General features: G+C 32.1%; 1 non-coding gene across 1 annotated transcript; it reads right to left on the bottom strand.

Annotated features, from left to right (window-relative positions):
• Positions 1-1,050: 1,050 nt before the first annotated feature.
• On the bottom strand, positions 1,051-1,121 carry TRNAG-CCC (transfer RNA glycine (anticodon CCC)). Its single transcript has one exon. It is a non-coding gene; the product is annotated as a tRNA-Gly (tRNA).
• Positions 1,122-7,870: the final 6,749 nt, after the last annotated feature.

Here is a 7,870-nt window from a genome sequence, read left to right as displayed (position 1 = left end):
TGAAGGCGATGGTAGAGATAAGAAAGCTTGAATTTGAGTTACTAGTGTAGTCTTTTTGTTTCAAAGTTGATTCTAGAAAGACGGCAAGACTGTTGGGGCATGTTAGTTTTTAAATTTGGTGTGTTTTGACTCAGTGACGGATCCAGATCAAAATTTCATGAGTAATGTTCAAAATTTTTTTTATCGTATTTCATACAATGTAATGAAACAAAAATAGAAAGACGATTTAAACACATGGGTTACAAATTTCTCCATGTGAATCTACATAGTATTTACTTTAACATGTGTAATTTATTTTAATACTACGAATGCACTTAAATTTATTAAAATATGAATGCAACGCATTCTCATTATTATTCAACCGACATTAATCCTCATTTAATATCGTTATGATCGACGTTACGCGTGTGTGTTGGTTGGTATCGGTTTAATTCGTTACCCAAATCTATTTTGTTGTGTACCAGTAATGGTTAATCTTATAATATTAGTGAATTAGTTATTGTTGCTTATAATATTAGTGAATTAGCTATTGTTGTGTAACTTATGGTATCTCATTCATTGTGCTAATTGTATGGTTCATGTTTTGAACGTAGTTAACAATTAACAGTGAGTTTGATGTTTGGTTTTTGTTATTGCCGAAAGTTTGATTGTTTTCGATGTGGGTTCATCATGTTCATCAAGTTTTTTAGTTCAAATAGCAAAACCGAAAAAACCGCATTCAAAACCGAATCGAACACGAAAACCGAAAACCAAAAAAACTAAATCCGAAAGGTGTTGATAAGTCAAAAAAAACTAAAATTTCAGTTGTTGGCTTGGTTTTAGTCCAAAACCGAAACATACAAACGGTTTTCCTTCTAAGAACCTTTGAGATCCCATGGTGTTCAAGTCAAACTAGTCTTGATAGTGTGTTATCTAACCTTGGTTTTGGAATAACTAGACTATTTATAAATCGGTATGTATACTACTTTTCAATACTTATGTTCCAACAAGCATGTATGCTTATTAATATTTTCCTGTCGGGCACAAACAAAAGAAATATGAGGAAAAAATTGCGCATCCGGGGAATCAAACCCCGGTCAGTACCGTGGGAGGGTACTATGATACCACTACACTAGATGCGCCTTGTTGTCATCTTGCAGGTTCTTGTATAAAAGTATACAATCAAAACACAACAAAAATTAATAAAGTTATTAATAAGACATTTGTTTGTCTCATCGAGTTTGTTGTCTTTCAAGTTCTCTTCATATTTTACCGCTAACAGACTGAGAAACAAAAATGATTATTGATTTTCAAGGATGACACATTTTGATGTGTATGTTAGAGGCGTTCATCATATCGGGTTTCGACTTTCTCACTTTAGACATTTTTCAATTGAAATCGAAAACAAACCGAGCCAGAAACCCGAATTTTAACGAAGAGGGTGTTTATTGGTTCGGGTTATTCAATTCAGTTTCCTCGGTTTTGTAACTTATAGGTGATGGAATATATGTAGATTTGTAATAACTAATTATTCTTAAACAAAAGTATTATTATCATATATATAATATCAGTTATCATGTTTTTGTCCAATGTATTACATAAAGGTGGTAGTGGTAAGTAGAGATAGGCATACAAACCAGTCAACCGAACCGAACCGACCCGAAAACTAACCCGTAACCAAACCGGGTTGAACTCGATTTTAAAAAGCCGGTTTAGAGCATCTGTAAACCGCCGGGTTGGCACCGGGTTGGAGTTTTTAAGATGTAACCGGGTTAAACCCGATAGTTCGAAACCGGTTAGAAAAAAACCAGTTTAACCCGGTTATAAACCGGTTTGCAGATGTAAACGCTGCTGACTTAAATATGCATTCATGTCGGTGTAATATTGTAATTTTCAACACAATCATTTTAAGGCTTAACAACCTACCTTAAATATGGCTCATTCATTTCAATTCCATTTAATTTATTACATCGTTGGAAATTTGGAATATTATATGATTGAAATCTATACTATTTAATAAATAAAGGTTTTTCAATGCCACATAACATCATACAAATAGTGTCTTGCAAAATTTTTCCACCTCTCTTTCTTATAAAATGTATTTCTCTTTCTTATTAATAGTCTTATATATAACTTTCTTTAATCAATTATTTTCTCTTTTTAATAGTTTTTTTATTTAAAAATTTTAATAAACACATAATATATTATTTATAAATATGTTGTATTAGTTATTAACATTAAGCTTTTATAATTAGCGATTTTTACAGTGATTTGGATAAAATAATTAATTTAATTTCAAAGAAAGAAATTTTCACTTTATGTTTTGCAATGAAGATTAATACAAGATAAGATCAATCGATTTAGATGGTTGATTTGATTTTGAGACAACCTGTTTTAACGCACGGTAATTTATGCGTTTCATTATCTAAATTTGAAATTAAAAAAAAACGAAACTACTAATTTTGATATGGATGTTAAAATTACAAATATAGTATACAAAAAAATTGATTTATTTTTTGGTATTTCACATTGTGTTATTATTTAAATAAAACTTCAATAGAAAATTGCACAGAAACAGCTGAACATATATTTATTATTTAGTTTTATATAGTATAGATTGTATTAGTTACTAATATTAAGTTTTTATAAGTAGCGGATTTTAACTTTGATTTAGATAAAATAATTAATTTTAAATTTCAAAGAAATAAATTTTTACTTTATAATTGTTTTGTAATGAAGATTAATAAAAGCTAAGATCAATCTCTTTAGATTGTTTGTTTGTTTTTTAGAAACCTATTTTAACGCATGGTTAGCTATGTGTTTCATTATCTAGAGTTGAAACCAAAAATAAAGTGAAACTACTAATTTTAATATGAAGAATAAAGTTACAAATTAAATTACAAATATTGTATACAAAAAAAATATTTAGAGATTTACGAAATTTCAACTTTTTATTTCCATATTTTGTATTGTGTAATTTATTCAACCATATATTATGTTTTTTATATGTTGAACATGTTTTATATTTCACAATATGTTATTATTTAAATAAATTTATTTATTTTACCCCGTGTTTTACACGGGTACCTAACCTAGTCTTCAATATACAGAAAGTTTTTGGTGCACATTCCATGGAAATATATTTTGCAATTCCAAACCGATATAGACTTAACTAATATATCCGTTGAAATTAATTTGTTGCCTTAATCGGTGGACATTTAATACAAGTGTTTAATACAAATAAGGAAACCATTACACGGCTGTAGGCATTTATAACACACTCAAACAAATTAGTCTGCACTTTTTTATGTTTTATGTCAAACCTGCAAACCGGTTTATAACCAATTCAAGCAAAACCGGTTTGGAACCGACCCAAACCGGTTACATCAGTTTATAGTTTTCAATGTCTCAACCCGGTTAGGGTTAGAACCGGTTTGGACCAAAACTGGGTTTGACTAATAACTGGTTCGGTTTAACCCGAAACCGGTTTAGGTTCAAAAACCGGTTTGTGCATCTCTAGCGGTAAGAGTACCTCCAAACCATGCGTAATAAGAAGCTCGTATCAATGTTTGAAGAAATTGGTGAATTACTGGCCGAAGACGTGTAAAAATTTTTTTAGAGTAAGTTGCAGAAAATGTTACACGCTATAAAATAAAATAAAAAGGGTTATCTATATACGTATTGGTGATGAAGAGCTTGAACTCATTGTTTAAAAAAGTTCAGTGTTAAAATTGGTCGGTTATTATACATTTATACTTCAAAATATTTTGCAACAAACTTCAAATATACAACTATTAACTTTTTTTTTCATCTCAAAAGCTATCTCTATTTAGTGCATATGATTTCATTTTGACTTCTTTTCATTTAATTTTCTATCAAATCATCCCCATGTATATAAAGGAACTTATTTTCTAGGTCTATCATCATAAACTTAATTCAGTTTTCATGAAACTTTTTTACTGGTAAATATGTTAAATAGAACATAGCATGTACCGTGGACGTACCAGGGAAAAACACATCGTAATAGTAATAACTGTAATGTACACATGGTGACATTGTGTTTATATGGATGGAAGCATAAAATCCATTTTAATTAAAGAAAAATATATTATAATAATTATAATTTGCATTTTAAAATGTAGATTTAGAATAAGTAACTGTATATAGATAAATGATTATTAGATAACAACACAAAACCAAACAAATTAAACATGTAGTTATTAATTATTCTAACTAAATGATTAATAAAGAACATAATTTTACAAAATTAAAGTTAATAAAAATATATACTAAAATATAGAATACTGTACAGTTGTTTCTGATCACTTTCTCTCCTTGAATGCACCGGTTTCTTCCTTTACCATTTGAAAGCAACCGCTCCAACAAACCACGTACTACTGTCATAGAATACGACTAGTCATCGATCGGCATGCTTGTACTTGTCTGCGACATCCACTTTAAAACCAAGAGACTGATATCTAGCTGCTAAACCTCTATCTTCCTTTAGTGTTGCCAGTGGCTAAATTGTTCAGTTATGCCAAATTTGACAACTGAGTAATGATCCAAACCCTTACACGTGCATAACACTCTATATAAAAACAGAAAATAATATTCATAATGTTATTTGCTTAATCCCTTTGTATTTAAAAAGGGGAGAGTAAATGGCAGAATGTCTGTTTCTTTAAACTGTACTAATCTAACCGAAGCAATGGAGGGGACTAGAGGTGGGGAAAAACCGGTTAACAGAACTGAAACCGAACCAGTTTGAAGCCGTTTATGTAGAAGCTGGTTTGGAATCGATTGAAACTGTACGTTTGGAACCGATTTGTAATTCTCTTCTGCCGACACCGGTTTCAAACGAGTTAATCGAACCGAAGCTGGCTAAAACTTGCCAAAAACCGGCAAAAACCGATTGTAACCCGAACTGAAACTGATCATAAAGCAGTCAAAAAAACAGTTTCAACCCGAACCTAAACCAATCATAAATTTGGTTTTGAGTTGTTGATCAAACCGAAACGGTTTCAACCCGAACCGGTTTTATAGTTTAAAACCAGTTTATACACCTCTAGAGGGGACACACCTTTTTACTAATAATCTCTACTATCTAGACCTCAAGCGTTATACTAATTTATCAAATATTAATTCAAAGCGTCGACTCTTCCACTGGTACAAAAATGGGAAACCGGGGAACCATATCTTTTACATGTAAAATGGTAACATAAAATTAAAATTTAAAATGGTAACTATCGAAAACCCTAATCCGCATATGAGTTATACTGTTCATTATGTCGTACACTCTTTTTCTCTAGTTCAATTTTCACTCCAAAAATTACATATGAAGTTCTTGACCTCATTTAAGTTCATACTCTTTTTCTCTAGTTCAATTTTCACTCCAAAAATTACATATGAAGTTCTTGACCTCATTTAAGTTCATCCGGTTGATATATTTAGAGAACCACCAAATAGTTTCTATCAGAAAGTGCCACTCAACTCTCAGATAATACGAGTTAGAAATCCAAAATTCCCCAATAAGTGGCGATAGGGTTTTGGGTGAATTGTTACGATCCAGTTATATACAGAGAGACAGGCATATAAGGGAGACGGTGAGTGTAGATGAAGGTCTAACGGGATCAAATAAACGTTGAACACTAAACTTGTCACACAACTATAATTTCGTTTTTTTATATATTATATAATGTCATGAGATTGTATGGACGAATATAGGATTGATGACGTTTACGGGAAGGAATTTATGTGAATTTGTTTCTATAATCAAGTTTATATAATTGAAATCTTGTGAATTAGTCGTATGGGTTATAGTTTGTAGTTTATATAGACAAGTTCGTATGGTTAGAACTACATGAATGAAGCTCACGGGAATGTGGTATTATTATAAGATAGGTAATCATACGGGTCTAACAGATATTGGTTTATTGCGTATAGCCGAGTATGTGGTTTTGCCTTTTTCTTCGTTTTCAGAAGGCTTAGGATCCTCCCACACCACCTTGGATCCTCACACACCATTATTTTTTCTATACGGCTCGTATAGGACTATACGGTCGTACAGCACCTGAATCATATCAGTTTGTGTCGGAGCTTGTCGTTCATTGTCTGTAGTGTCTCGTATAGCCTTATACGACCGTATAGACCTATACGGTCGTATAGACAATTTTTTAATTTTAAATATTAATACGTTAATATGACCGTATAGACCTATACAGGCCGTATAGGGTTATACGGTCATATAGACAATTTTTTTGACACAATTTTAAATATTCATATGTTAATATCTTACATTTTAATGTATTAAGTACATAACATACGGCTCGTATAGCACTATAAGGCTCGTATAGTCGTTTTTCGGCAACAGTTAAGGCAAGCTGACTTATTTCTGCAAAATTTTTCTATACGGTCGTATAGCCCTATACGACCGTATAGGTTTTATGGGGGCTATACGACCGTATAGGTTTTATGGTGTGTCAGATAGCAATACGAGCCATTTAGCACCTATACGGCTCGTATGGGTCTATACGGTCGTATAGGTTGAAAAAAGCTGTTTTTTTGTCCCCCTTGTCAGTAATGCAGCCTATACGACCGTATAGACCTATACGAGCCATATAGACATATGGGGGTGGTATAGGAGGATCACATCCCTTTAAGAAAGAATAGAGTGACCGGTACGGTGTGCCATCAAACACATCAAAGTGTTCCAACAGTAAAACAAGACACAATTGTGTGACCAAAGGAAAAGTGGCTTAATTTTCAGTAAAGGCCTTCGGGCATCATGACACAAATATGTGACCTATATAGTAGAGATTTAAAGAGGTGTATTTGGCGTTTATTTGCTAGCGAAAATGTGTATAGATGAGCATTGGGAAAGAGAAAGAGTTATCTTTAAAATAAATGATTTTGAAGAGTTATAAATATTAAACTATTATCGTTAAGTGTTTTAAAAGTTATTATTATGAATTTACTAGTACAAGCCGGCCCGTTTGTGAATGTGTATCAAGTGAAGTGACCAGTGACATAGCATTCTTGGGCTATCTGGCAGGAGCAAGAAGGGACATCCTGGAACAGTAAACTATTAACGAATTTTGTTAAATGTAACGTTATTTGCCAAATTTTAAATTCGAAAAGGTTTAATAAGTTGTGAAACGGTTTTAAAAGTCCTCGTTGTGTAAGTGATGTGTAAAACCAACGAAAGTGACATACTTGGATTTTGAGGTGTTACTGTGATTTTATTTCGGTTATACATGATCACTTTTTTTTAACGGCCAACAAACATAGAATATTTAGGTACTCCGTACGGGGTGACCCAATTGCAAAAGACTACCGCTAGCTGGCCCAACCCAGCCGTACGGAGCCCTTAAACGCCTCAAAGTTATCTCTATAACATGTATTTATTAACATGTATTTTGCTAAACTAATATTATAAGATTAACCAATGTGGGTACACAACAAAATCGGTTTGGGTGAAACTGGTCCAAATCTGATCTGATTACGTATTTTTCATCAAAGATACTATTATAAATTACACAATAATAACTATTTCACTAACATTATAAGATTAACCATTACGAGTATACCTCGAAACCGGTTTAGGTGAAATTGGTTCAAATCCAATCTGAGTCGTTGATTAACGAATTAAGCCAATACCAACCGCCACACACAAGTATCGTTGATCATAACAATAATAAATGAGGATGATGTTAATTGAATGACAAAGAGAATACACTCCTTTCATATTTAATATATTTAAGTGCATTCGCATTATTAACGTATCACAAATGTTAAAGTAAATACTCATAGATTCACATGGGAAAATGAAACAGGACATGCACGGTACATTTGCATGTGAATATATAGTTGTATATGATACCCGATTCACAAA

The sequence above is a fragment of the Bidens hawaiensis genome, unplaced genomic scaffold (genome assembly GCF_021521415.1).
Source record: "Bidens hawaiensis isolate Kalapana, Puna unplaced genomic scaffold, B.hawaiensis_p1.1 tig00011619_1, whole genome shotgun sequence".
NCBI lineage: Eukaryota > Viridiplantae > Streptophyta > Magnoliopsida > Asterales > Asteraceae > Bidens > Bidens hawaiensis.
This window is presented reverse-complemented; position numbering and strand designations above follow the sequence as displayed.